The 14,430-nt window shown below is 35.1% G+C and overlaps 1 long non-coding RNA gene across 2 annotated transcripts; it reads left to right on the forward strand.

Moving 5' to 3' along the window:
• Positions 1-7,586: 7,586 nt before the first annotated feature.
• LOC145806457 (uncharacterized) lies at positions 7,587-11,612 on the forward strand. 2 transcript variants are annotated; one of them, XR_014349599.1, is made up of 6 exons: positions 7,587-7,718; positions 8,620-8,692; positions 10,218-10,719; positions 10,822-10,957; positions 11,065-11,217; positions 11,507-11,612. It is a non-coding gene; the product is annotated as an uncharacterized LOC145806457 (long non-coding RNA). The 2 variants fall into 2 exon arrangements; XR_014349600.1 differs by having other exon boundaries at positions 10,218-10,569.
• Positions 11,613-14,430: the final 2,818 nt, after the last annotated feature.

The raw sequence follows: 14,430 nt of genomic DNA on the forward strand, positions 1-14,430 counted from the left end.
AGTTTTGAAAACCAATAAATAGAAATTAAAACCAATAATGGTTAAAGTTGGTTTTCATTCCTTTTGAACTTCCACAACCTTTCAGTTTTGAAAACCAATTACAACCTTTAAAAGGTTATGGTCCCTATTCCTTCTCAAGTGGAAAATAAGAACACTGTCATTTTTTTTTCTAAATCCTCTCAAGGAGAAACATAAGGCACCAAAGGGGAAAGGATTAGAAGACAATAACATAATCAATAACAAAGAGTTCATTAATAATCACGCTTCCGTTTAACCGTTCATCAATGGATTCAGGTATGTCATTTTGTCTTGATTTCTTGATAATACACATGGTAAATGATCCAAAGTGTAAGGTTTATGTTCTGAAATTTATGTTGACAATTGGTATTAGAGCATGCATATCATGTGTCTTATCAGAATTGATATGCTTTATTCATTCTATTTAGTTTCCTGGAATCAGATTCTGAATTTTCTTATGGATGTAAATTTTGTTTTTTCCTATTTTGTTCTGTGAAAATGGCAATCTGTTTTCTAGAATTGTAAAATGATTCGGTGGGCAGTTTTTTTTTTTTTCTCTCAAATGGATGAACATCATGTATTTATATATATATAGATATATCTTGCGATTTGATCGGTTTAATTTTGAACATCATAAAAAAAAAAACTATTTATTTTTGGACCCGTCAATTCTATTTATATATGTATATATATATAATTGGAATTGCTGCAGATTATATAACATATACGGGGTCACAAATTTAGAAATCTTTAAATTTAATGTAATTTCATACAACGTCTACAGAAATTTAATTTTCTAACATTCTCAATATAAGTCAATTCAAACAAGATGTCACAAAAGTGATCTCTCTTGTCTAGATTGTTTTATATGGAATGTTTTGAAGTTCATGTCTGTGTATCTCATGCGGGTATTTATCGGTCCAAAGACATGATTAAGACTTGGCAGAATTACACACACATTTTGTGGTGATAAACATGTGCCAATTGTCAAGAAAACCTAATGTGAATAATAAATCCATCAAAAGATAGATTTGTTATTTGACATAACTTATTGTCAATGTTTGATCATTACAACAAGAATATCACTTACAGTTAATATCACTACCCAAAGGCTTGGTATTAATGTTGTGCTAGGTATCTTGAGATGTTGTCATTAAATTAATTTATTTAGAGATTATCTGTTTGGTAACTTAATGTGAGCATAATTGTTTATTCCTTTTATTTTCTTTTCTATTCAGCTTTAATGTCGACTACTTCAATCTCTGCCAACATGAACAATGTTCCAATGTTAAATGGAACAAACTTTAAGGACTGGAAAGAGAACATATTGATTGTTCTCGGCTGCATGGACATAGACTTGGCATTAAGGATGCCAAAACCGAATGCTCTCACTGCACAAAGTACTCCTGAGGAAACTGTGTACTTTGAAAAGTGGGATCGTTCTAACAGGCTAAGTCTTATGATCATGAAGCGTGGGATTCCAGAAGTTTTTCGGGGTGCAATAACAGAGGATGTTACCGTTGCCGGTGAATTTCTTTCAGAAATTCAAAAGCGTTTTGCTAAAAACGATAAGGCTGAAACAAGAACGCTTTTAGCAAGCTTGATTTCAATAAAGTATAAAGACAAGGGTAATGTTCGCGAGTACATCATGGAAATGTCTCATCTTGCTTCAAAACTTAAGGCACTAAAACTCGACCTATCTGATGATTTGCTCGTGCATTTAGTTCTCATCTCTCTTCCTGCACAATTTAACCAATTTAAGGTCAGTTATAACTGCCAGAAGGAGAAATGGACTCTCAATGAGCTCATTTCATTTTGTGTGCAAAAGGAAGAGAGATTGAAGCAAGAAAGGACTGAAAGTGCTCATCTGGCAAGCACCTCCAAGCATACGGGCAAAAGAAAGCATAAGGGAAAGGAAGTTGCTATTCCTCAGGGTCCGGAACCAAAGAAACAGAAAGTGCAGGATGATTGTTTCTTTTGTGGCAAGCCCGGACACAGAAAGAAGGATTGTGCCAAATACGTCGTCTGGCGTATAAAGAAAGGTACATTTCATGTTTTGGTCTGTTCTGAAATAAATTTAGCTTCAGTACCAAGAAACACTTGGTGGGTAGATTCTGGTGCTACTACTCACATATGTGTTTCTATGCAGGGTTGCCTGAACTACCGAAAGCCAACTGATGCTGAAAGATACATCTTTGTGGGTGATGGCAAGTCAATAGAAGTGCAGGCAATAGCGCACTTTAGATTATTACTGAAAACTGGTTATTATTTGGATTTATTAGACACTTTTGTTGTACCGTCCTTTAGACGGAATTTAATTTCTGTTTCTGTATTGGACAAATTGGGATATTATTGTTCTTTTGGAAATATGAAGTTTAGTATGTCTATTAATTCCAATGTTGTTGGTACTGGTTTACTTAATGTGTTTGATAATCTATATTTGCTCGAAACTATTGCATCTTATAATGCAACCTTGCACGTGGAATCACGAGGTACAAACCGTAAATTAACTAAGGAAAATTCAGCCTCATTATGGCACAAACGCCTAGGTCACATCTCTAAATCTAGAGTTGAGCGCATTGTGTCTGATGGAATTTTGGACTCTCTTGATTTTTCAGATTTTGATGTCTGTGTTAAGTGTATCAAGGGAAAACAGACTAAAATAAAGAAATATGGTGCCCATAGGACTACAGATGTCTTAGAATTAATTCATACGGACATTTGTGGCCCATTCCCTATGGCGTCTTGGAATGGTCAACAATATTTTATCACATTCATAGACGACTATTCCAGATATGGGTATTTATTTCTTATCCATGAGAAATCACAGTCTTTGGATGTATTCAAAAAATTTAAGGCCGAAGTTGAGTTACAACTCAACAAACGGATTAAAAGTGTCAGGTCTGACCGTGGTGGTGAATACTATGGCAGATATGATGGATCAGGTGAACAACGTCCAGGACCGTTTGCAAAATACCTGGAGGAATGTGGAATCGTCCAACAATACACCATGCCAGGATCACCTAGCATGAATGGTGTATCTGAGAGACGAAACTGGACTCTTAAGGATATGGTAAGAAGTATGATCAGTCATTCTACTTTACCAGAGTCCCTCTGGGGTGAGGCTCTGAAGACAGCAACTTATATCTTAAATCGGGTGCCAACTAAAGCAGTTGTAAAAACACCTTATGAGCTTTGGGTTGGGCGAAAGCCTAGTCTAAAACATTTGCATGTGTGGGGGTGTTCTGCTGAGGCGAGGCCTTATAAACCTCATAAACGAAAATTGGACTCTAAAACCATTAGCAGCTACTTTATTGGCTATGCCGAACGATCACGGGGTTACAAGTTTTATGATCCCACAAATAGGTCAATATTTGAGACGAGAATTGCAACATTTTTTGAGGATGTTGAGTTTGGGGGGATAAATCCAGTTAGAGACATTGTCTTTGAGGAGGAAGCAGGAGTAATCCCACTTCCTACTACTACTTTTGACCAATCACAGGTTCCTATACCTGTCATTGCTCGAGAAGTAATTTCGGATCCTCAACCAGACAATGTTGTTCAAGATAATATAGTTCAAACCCCCATTCAAGATGAGGTAATTGTTCATGAGGAACAAACTCTACAACCTCAACCTCAAGAATCTGTGCCATTAAGGCGATCCACCAGAGAAAGGAGATTTGCATTTTCAGATGATTATATTGTATATCTCCAGGAACATGAGGTAGAAAATGGAATGTCGAAAGATGATCCAATCAACTTTCGTCAAGCCATGGAAAGTTCCAACTCTCATAAGTGGATAGAAGCCATGAATGAAGAATATAAGTCTATGCAAGACAATAAAGTTTGGGAACTTGTCTCATTACCAGTAGGTACGAAGCCCGTAGGTTGTAAATGGATATTTAAAACCAAAAGGGATTCAAATGGTAATGTGGAGAGGTATAAGGCACGTCTTGTAGCCAAAGACTTTACTCAAAAAGAAGGAATTGACTTTAAAGAAACTTTCTCTCTAGTTTCTTCGAAAGATTTTTTTAGGACAATTATGGCGCTTGTTGCACATTTTGATCTTGAGTTGCATCAGATGGATGTCAAAACAGCTTTTCTTAATGGTGACATTAAAGAAACAATTTATATGGTGCAGCCAGAAAACTTTGTGTCAGGAGACCCAAAGAATATGGTTTGCAAATTGACTAAATCTATCTATGGACTCAAACAAGCTTCTCGTCAGTGGTACTTCAAATTTCATCAAATTCTCACTTTGTATGGTTTTGAAACTAATGTTGTTGATGAATGTATGTATCACAAGTTTAGTGGGAGTAAACACATATTTTTGGTTTTATATGTTGACGACATATTGCTTGCCACAAACGATATAAACTTATTGCATGACACCAAGAGATTTCTATCTAAGAATTTTGAAATGAAAGATCTTGGTGATGCTTCATTTGTATTAGGAATCGAAATACTCCGAGATCGTTCTCGGGATATTCTGGGATTATCACAAAGGAGCTATATCGAAAAAGTACTAAATAGATTTGGCATGCAAAATTGTAAATCAGGTGAAACCCCGGTTGCTAAGGGAGACAAGTTTAGTCTCAGCCAATGCCCGAAGAACAGTCTTGAAATTCAAGAAATGCAGAAGATTCCTTATGCCTCGGCTGTAGGGAGTCTAATGTATGCTCAAGTATGTACGCGTCCGGATATTGCGTTTATAGTTGGCATGTTAGGCAGATATTTAAGTAATCCTGGCATGGATCATTGGAAAGCAGTCAAGCGTGTTATGCGATATTTACAGAGAACAAAGGAATATATGCTCACATATAGGAGATCGGATAAGTTAGAGGTCATTGGATATTCCGACTCCGATTTTGCTGGATGCCAAGACAGTAGGAAATCCACATCAGGCTATATTTATCTGTTAGCTGGCGGAGCAATTTCTTGGAGGTCTGCAAAGCAGACGCTCATAGCTTCATCTACCATGGCCGCAGAATTTGTAGCATGTTATGAGGCATCAAACCAAGGGATATGGCTGCGGAATTTTGTCACTAGGTTGCATATTTTGGAAGGCACTGCAAGACCACTTAAGTTATATTGTGACAATAAGTCTGCATTTTTATATTCCAATAACAACAGGAGCTCGACAAAATCAAAGCATATTGATATCAAGTTCCTAGTTGTAAAAGAAAGAATGCAGAGTGGACAGATTTCCATAGAGCACATTGGGACAAACTCCATGATAGCGGATCCACTTACGAAGGGACTACCACCCAAGGTCTTTCATGAGCACACTGCTCAAATGGGTGTTGTTCTATTTGAGAACATTCTGGTTTAGTGGGAGTTTGTATTTATATTACTGCTTTATGTCAGCCTTGAGTTTTATCTATGTAATTAGATTAATTTCTGCAAAAATGAAATATTCAGTTTATTACGCTCTGTTACGTATTGTGAAGTATTGATCTCAATAAAGTTAAGTAGGACCAGTCGGAAATAGGCATGTATAGATCACATCACATGTAATTTCCATGCTACGCATCCATGATTGATCTATGTCATTTAGCTGTATTAGTATACGTGACCATTGGTGGGTCGAGTTACGATTGATGTAACGAAGACCGCTTTGATCCTATATTAATATAGTTAATGGACAAGATTGTTTGGATACCCTCAAGTTATGATAACAAATTTCTGAGCTCACTAAAGTTAAGCACATTTTTCAGGATACATATGTGGTCCAGTGGGAGATTGTTAGATAATGTCTCAATGAGACCACATAATTAAATGTGGTGTTATCATTTATAAGAAGCCTACAATTTAAGTGATTCAATTTAGTTAATATGCTTAAGGGTATATGTGTTATGCACATAATGTGTAGATACTAGTTGTATAATTTCTATTTCTATGAGGGACAGAAATAGAAATTAAAACATATTGGTTAAAGTTGGTTTTCATTCCTTTTGAACTTCCACAACCTTTCAGTTTTGAAAACCAATAAATAGAAATTAAAACCAATAATGGTTAAAGTTGGTTTTCATTCATTTTGAACTTCCACAACCTTTCAGTTTTGAAAACCAATTACAACCTTTAAAAGGTTATGGTCCCTATTCCTTACCAAGTAAAAAATAAGAACACTGCCATTTTTTTTCTAAATCCTCTCAAGGAGAAACATAAGGCACCAAAGGGGAAAGGATTAGAAGGCAATAAATCAATAACAAAAAGTTCATTGATAATCACGCTTCCGTTTAACCGTTCATCAATGGATTCAAGTATGTCATTTCACTACAGGAAAAATAGGTTTAGACGGCGTTTTTTTAACGGCGTTTTTTTAAACGCCACTTTTATAAATATTTAACGACGTTTTATAAAAACGTCGCATATTTCGTTAATAAAACGACACCGTTTTGAAATCGGAAACGCCTCCAAATACGTTGGCCCTCACGCGCTATTTTGAATGTGAGAATACTTGTTAAAGCTTTGGAAACCCTTATTTTGAATCTCACGCCTTCACAATCCCCACGCCTCTCTCTTGCTCACCCCCAATTGCTTCTAAACCCTTGACAACAATTTCGATTCAGAGCCATTTTCTTTGAGATTCATACAGATTCAAAATTTGACTTGGTTGGAAACCAGAATTTCGATTTGAAGCTCACATCAGAGCGATTCGATTTGAAGCTCTGAAGCTCCGCTGTCTTGCTCTCTCTCTCTCGATTCATCCTTTGTACTCTGCGATATTGATCTGAAGCTCTGGGAGATTGCAAAGAGAGAAGAGGGGTTGGTTTCGATCGCAGAGGAAGTGATCTCAGGAGAGGCTGTGTTTGATTTCTCAGATCGGTCTCAGAGTGATTTCGATTTTGAGATTCATCTCAGAGCGATTTCGATTTTGAATTTCTCTCTCTCGATTTCGAAGCTTCACTGCGATGTATTGATCTCTCTCTCTCTCTCTCTCTCTCAAGCTAAAATCTTGTTAAAACAAGTGTTTAATTGTGTTTTTTGCTTGTATTTCACAGGTATTAAGTCTGCATTAAATCAATGTTTCAATTTGTGTTCTGATAATTGACTTTCTCATTCATTTTGTTTGTTAATCTTTGTAATCTATCAAACCAATGTTTCAATTTGTATATATATAATAGATCCGTGTGTTCTTTTTAGATTTCTCTTCTCTGTTTTGAGTTTGTCTGCTGTGTAGAATTAGTGAACTCGATTAGGATGAATTGATAGAGACTAACTAGTTACTTCATGGATGCCTATTGTACTTTCAGTTGTGTCTGACTTCCGTGTAATTTCTTCCCTTGTGATTTCAATATAATTTCTGCTAAAAAACACCAGCCATCTCTAACAATCTGCTCAACATGGGTACAATGTTGATTTGGTTGTTGATTTTTTATTTTATTTTTTATGTTGTTATTAAATTTCATCACCTTTGATACTTTGACCATTTTAATTATTTTCTTGTGTATCAGACTTCAATATAGTAATAATATCCTTCTGAGGTGGTCCACTTATCTTGATGAGCTGAGCTGACCCTTTTTCTTCTCTCTTTTGTGTTGTTGAATAGCTTTGACAATTTTATACAACTTGTGATTGGTACATTATGAACACCCATGAGCTGAGTTGAGCTAACCTGGAGCTGAGCTGCAGCTTTGGACTCTATTTCTTCTTCGCTTGTCAATTGCTCCTCCTCCAACCACTCATCTTTGCCCTAGGTAACATTGTCCCACTTCGTTCTCTTCTTCTTCAACCTCCGAATTGATTTCACTTATATGATTCGACTTTAAGTTCAATCTTGTACAGAATACTTGTGGTTAATCCACTATATTGAGCTCTATACATATATATATATATATATGTGTGTGTGTGTGTGTGTGTGTACTAGAATGTGTGCACACCTGATGGGTGATATGAAAATAAAAAATATATGTGGGGAAAAAAAACTGAAGAAGTTACAAAATTTGAAATTTGAAATTTAAACTAGGCCTCAACTATATAGTTGGAGATATGAGTCTTGGCTTTCTGTGATATTATGTTCCACAGAGCAATGATTTTTGTATTTTTGGAATACATTTTGCTATGCGACTTTTTGTTCTCACTTGCTAAATGTTGGCAATACTTTTAGAGATGGTTTTTGTTTATCCTATCAAAGTTATCATTTTACTTACCCAACTTCTACTACATACTCCGATTCATCTATTTATTATTAGGATATAAAAGCATACCTCATCAAGATAACTAAATGTCATTTGTTATCATCACTATCATAGTTCACTCCACTTAGCTCAACACAACAATGCACCAATTTTACTTGTTAGTTTGACTTAATGAATCCTTTTCTAGAAAGATTTCTGAAGAGCAATGACCTCAGTCAAATCCATGGCCATTATGCCCTTTCCTACTAACCCTCACATGCTTAATTTCCTCATCCTCTTATACTCAACTTTGGCTGTGTATTTTTGTTTAACTGTAAGACCCTAACTAAGCACAATAAAGGTGAGTGTTGTCCCCTTTTCTCTGTGTAATGGATACTTGAGAGTCAATTTTTGAGCTCGTTAGATGTGTGTCTTCTTACATTTTCATATTCCTTACTTATATTGCTTGCATGTAAATCAGGTGCTCAAGGCCATGCGAGAGTTGGATTCTACTAAACCTGCCATTTTTGCTATGTCAAATCCAACATTGAATGGTTTGTCTTTACAAGACCTCTAAATTAACCATATTTTACTTATAGAGCTCCCAATTTCTCTATTGAACATAGTATTTGCATATACTTTGGTGCAACTGAATGCACTGCTGTTGATGTTTTCAAGCATGCTAGAGAACATATCGTTTTTGCAAGTGGGAGCCCTTTTAAACATGTTGACCTTGGTAATGTTTCTTTCTCTTGATGATAACTTATTATGAAGTGTTTTGGCACAATCTGCCATCACTTTTTGCCGATCCTGGGTTCGCCGAGAGGGCAGCGAAGTTTTCTTGCTTCAGAAGTCGGAGTTTCAATGGAAGAACGAGCCAATTGGGTTTGAACAATGGTGAATTGCCATACAGATTGAGTCCATTGATGGCAAGTGTGAAGTTGCCGAGAGTTTCAAGTAGTCCTTCTATCAAGAATTCAGTACATAATGCCAAAAGTTGAGAGCTTTGTCTTTTCATTCCCATTTCTTATGAAACTTTTGCTAATATTTGCAAGAGAGCACAAAAGTTTATGATAGTTGTTAATCTACAATCACATAATCAAATCTGCCCAGACCTTGTACTTTTCAGTTGCCCTCATAATTGATTAGAGATAGATGATAGGGTGATTGTTTTCTGCATTTTGTGGTAACCACAATGGTTAAAGCCATGGAGACTTGAGTTCTAGTTTTGGATGTTTGTCTTTGGAACATAGTTATGAACATTAGCGATGAATCTTGATGTGTGTATTTTGCAAAGAATAACTAGAAATAATTTTATTTGGTTGTGCAGAGGTATGAGATGTCTGTTTATTATTTTTACCTTTTACTTCTCTTGTTTTTGTTTCTGAAATGGGATTGGAAACCCCATCAGTTTTTAATACTTAGAATTATTTCTTATTTTAGTCATGGAAAAAGGTGCAGATTTTGGGTCAACCGGGATGGCGTGAATCATGATTTGTTTAATATTCTGACTCTGCAGTAGAATTTATGTCCCATTGTCTATGCAGATGATATTGTCCTTAGTAGTTAGTAGATGAAACTAAAAAACCAAATTACAAACTTGGAGAGCAATCAAGTCCAAAAGAGTTTAAAATAAGTAGGAATAAAACTGAATATATTAAATGTAATTTTAGTAATTGGAGATTATGTGAACAATCGAAGTAAGTTGACTTGAGCAGAGTTGTGCTTCTAACATATTATGTGGTTGATAGATATCAACAAAATTAAAAAGAAAATTTTTATAGAAACAACAATTAGACACAACTCATTAACTGTGCCAACGGAAAAAAATAATTCATGCGTAGTTTCTTCCATTGAATGGGATACAAGACTTGGTTTTACTGTATGTATTCAAATATGAATTTGATTAGATGATCTGATGACTTAAAAATCTTTTGGTATGGAGATGTTTTTGCTGGACCACTCATGGGTGGTAGGAGAGAAGCTCCATACCTTATGCTTGCTAATGTTGTAAAATATCTTGCCCTGTGGTTGAGAGAAATGCCAAAAAGTTCTTATGAGAGTGATTGTACTTTGCAGGAGGTCTCAAAACCTTTGACAGCTTTCAAGTCATTTGACAACCCAAACCGGCTTCAGATTATTCGCGTACCTGTCCGCAGCAAGAGTCTGCTGTCATCTTTCTTCGTAAAACAGAAGAAGACAAAACTGAAGACCATCTCATGAATCCTCACTCAATGAGGCAAGTCGACTATACCATTCAGCAAACCACCCACATTGTGTGGGTGTAACAGCCTATGCTTGTTGGTGATCACTTGATTCATCCATTAATTGCTTATATATCTCCAAACCTTTCGTTTGGTGATCGATAACAAGAAGTGCATCATCGTCTTGGTTCGGATCAGTGTTATGTTGTATTCTGTCTTGTATGTAGGTATAGTTAACTAACTAGCAGTCCTGTTGTGAAGATGGTTTATATTGATCAAGCTTTGATGGTTAACTCTAATTTCTATTTCTTGTCCTAATTATCTGGGATTTCAGATCTGGAAATTTACTTACTGTTTTCTTTGGAAAATTAGAGCAGGTCAAGAATAATAATATTCCTACTTGGTTAATGCTAAATAATAATATTTGCTTGATGTTAGTGTGGCTTATATTATTGATCAATTGTATTTCATATTTGAAGACCATATCAGAAAAATCAGGTCCAAAGGACTCAACAGCAACTGGCTGAACTAGAGCGCAAGAAAGCTGATATTAAAAGAAATGCAGCTCTTTCAACAGCTAAATTTGCAGAGGCTTGTCAAGAGCCAGGATTGCAGGTATGATCCTGCATTGCATGCCACTCTACTGATGATGTATATTCCTTCAAGAACGAACAAATTAAGTGTCAACTTTTGTTTCTTGTCCTAATTATCTGGGATTGCAGCTAAACATTTTTAGGTTGTCTTGCTGGAGTGGACAGATGATTTGGAGCTGTTCATATTAAAGGGTTATGGTAATGCATTAAACTACCAGATGGGAGTGCCATTGCTTGAGGATGTTGTTCAGTCCATGGAACAAGCTATTATGGCTAAAGAAGGTTATATAAACTATAACAATTCATATTAAATATCTCATAAGTTTATTAATTCTTTGAATCTTATTATTGTCATATTATTTTTCACTGTGTTTATGGTTATTTGCTATTAATGCTATGACATGTATTTCAAAACTAGGAGTTAATTCCCACGTTGTGACATTTATTTCAAAACTTATCTAAAATTAATTGCGTTATAAACTTATAATTGAAGTCTTCATGGCTAATGCTGAGGGAAAAAAATAAAGGTATCTTCTGTTTGGCTCATAATTTATACCTTCTGTTACTGTAGAAGAACATGCTCCTGGCTGTTATGAAAAGGCAAGACTGCGGTTTGCTCATGCAGAAACTCTGCTTCCATTCTCATGTCTGATTGGGCTCTTTCTTGAAGAATCCGGTGAGTGCTTTCATTCTCATATTTCTAAGAAGTGTAGACACGACACGGACACGATAACACGTAAATTTTCAAAAAATGTAGGACACAATACGTGGGTGGCACGTACAAAATATATAATTTTATATATTTATTATGTCATAAATAAGGATAATTATATATCATATATATGAATATTTCAACCAAAGATAATAATTTTAACAGTCTAAAGAAGGAGAATATGTATAAATTTACATTATTTTTGTTTTATCATTGGATTACAAGTTATTTTATTCAAACTTGTAATATGATTCATTTGTGTCCACGTGTCCGAGGAGAGACATGCCAAAATCGGGCAGTGGAACAGGGAAAAGGAACAGTCAGAAAAAGCTAATAAGGATAATACTTATGGTTCTAACAATAACAACGAAAGCAATGAAGATCAGTACTATGGAAACCAGCAGCAGCGAGGATATGGATATTGATCCAACTAATATTTTCTGGTATGTATTCTTGTTTTCTTAAAATTTTGATGTTTTGGGTTGCTCTTTCAATAAAAAGTTCCATTCAAAAAAAGACCCACACATCCAACAAAGTAGCTTACACCATTTTCCACTGTGCAGGTGATGTGCAGGTTCACTGTTCTATGATTGGATAATTTTTCCCCACCTTTTTTTATTGGTTTCATAATTGCTTTTGATGTGCTTGATTTGTGTGCCTTGCATGCATGGTGATATAAAACCTCCTAGATTGTTTCCCTTTCACATTCATCTGATCTCTTACTTTTTCCAATGTTTCTCATCATCACTGCTGGTCATCAACTTTTCAAATTTCTTTGTTTTAAAAGAGTCCTCCCCCCTCCCATTTCCAATAAACACTTACTGGCTGTTTTATATCTGTTAATTATTTTGTAAGTAAGCTGTCTGCCTATTCTGTTTCAATTTGTTAAAATATCCTTTTGGGGCGGTGTTTGAATCTTAGATTTGTAGAAAATTATTAAAACAATTATATATTATGATTGGAAATAAGAATTTTTCAAGAGTTTCTGGTGAGTTAACAATAAATTTTTCAAGAGTTTCTGAGAATTTTCTTCATGTTGTGTTAGAGATCTTAGAAATGTCTCAAATCTTTCTGAAGAGTTTCCTTTAAAATTCCTGAGTTTCATTTTAATTTCATGCTATTTCCTTATATTCTTATTTCTGATGGAGATTTTTGTGAATGATTGAAATGTGGTATGAGGTGTAGTCTTTTGATGTTTTTGTATTGATTGTGATACTGTTTTCATTCCACATAGTATCATTTCTGTGTTGTCCCTTTGAACTTATAAGTAGCGGTGAGCTTCTACTATTTTATGTCTTGTTTTAATAACAGTAAGGGAGTTGAAGCAGCAGTCCTGTATAGTTGTAAGTCACCAAACATATTTACAATGGCTTTCTGGTCTCCGTCAAGGAATGGTCAATTCCTGACTTGTGTGTAGTAGTTAAAGGTTGGGTGTGTGTGAGAGAGAAATGGGTCTAGTTCATATATTTTGAAACGGAATCTGCTTGACTTGTAAAACCTATTATGTTATCCACCGATTGAAAATTCTTGTTTCCTGGCTTTCCTTTTGGTTTCCCCTGTCCAAATTGGATAGATTAGAATTGTAGGACAAATAACTTGAAGAAGTTCTACTTTGATACTATACATTCTTTAAGTTACATGGGTTTCCAAATGTCTTACTACAAGTGATGCTCTGTAAAATCATTAATTACATGGGTTTGGTATTTAGATGCATTCCTATTTTTTGCTTTTATTGCATGTGTTGGTATTTGTTTGCAGTCAGGCACTCTCTGACCACAACACATTCCAGGCTAGTTAACATGCAATTTTTCATGTGGTTTCGTAACGGGTTTTGTCTTCTGTCAACTTCCTCTTTTTACGTTAACAAGTTATGATCTTACGATCTTATGGGTATTACAAGTTTTGCAGGATCAGGTATCCCTGCTTCTTATGGACCGAGGGCTTATTTTTTACCGATGAATTTTTTTACAGGTTTCATGCTTTGACAGAGGATTGGATTTAACTGGGTTTTGCAGATCACATTTGAAAGGATTGTGAGAGACTCCCACTGAGTTAGTAAAGTATGGCCCGCAATGTTGTAATTTTTTATTCTAGTGTCTGTATTCTATCTATCTAGGTAATTATTCTAATGTCCTTTTCTTTTCTTCTCTTCTCTTTCTTCCTTACCCAAAACCCCTCTGCAGGTGTGTGGCAGAGAAGAAATAAAATTTACTTTTTGGAAGTTAAAATCTTGTTAAAACAGGTGTTTAATTGTGTTTTTTGCTTGTATTTCATAGGTATTAAGTCTGCATGAAACCAATGTTTCAATTTGTGTTCTGATAATTGACTTTCTCATTCATTTTGTTAATCTTAGTAATCTATCAAACCAATGTTTCAATTTGTGTATATATATAGATCCCTGTGTTCTTTTTGGAGGGGCATCTAATTTCGGTGACTTCTTAATGTAATTCAAATGATTTGTGTGAATGTTTTTTTTTTTTTTTACACAATGACTATGGACTATCATTTGATAAGATTTTACTATGTGAATGGGAGTTATTATTTCATATTAGTGTTATTTTTCAGTTTTATTATAGTTTTTTTTTTTTTGGTTCAATAACCTAAAATTAACACAATTAAAAAAGAAAAAAAAAGAGGGCTATCACGGCGTTTTTAAAAACGTCGTTAAAAAGCATTAGAGATACAACGGCGTTTTAAAAATGTCGCTAAATAACATGCTGACGTCATGTTACCGTTAGTAGAATTTTTAACGGCGTTTTTAAAAACGCCGCCTATTGTCATAT

Source organism: Camellia sinensis, chromosome 13 (assembly GCF_055761805.1).
Source record: "Camellia sinensis isolate YWXY chromosome 13, ASM5576180v1, whole genome shotgun sequence".
In the NCBI taxonomy this organism is placed as follows: Eukaryota; Viridiplantae; Streptophyta; class Magnoliopsida; order Ericales; family Theaceae; genus Camellia; species Camellia sinensis.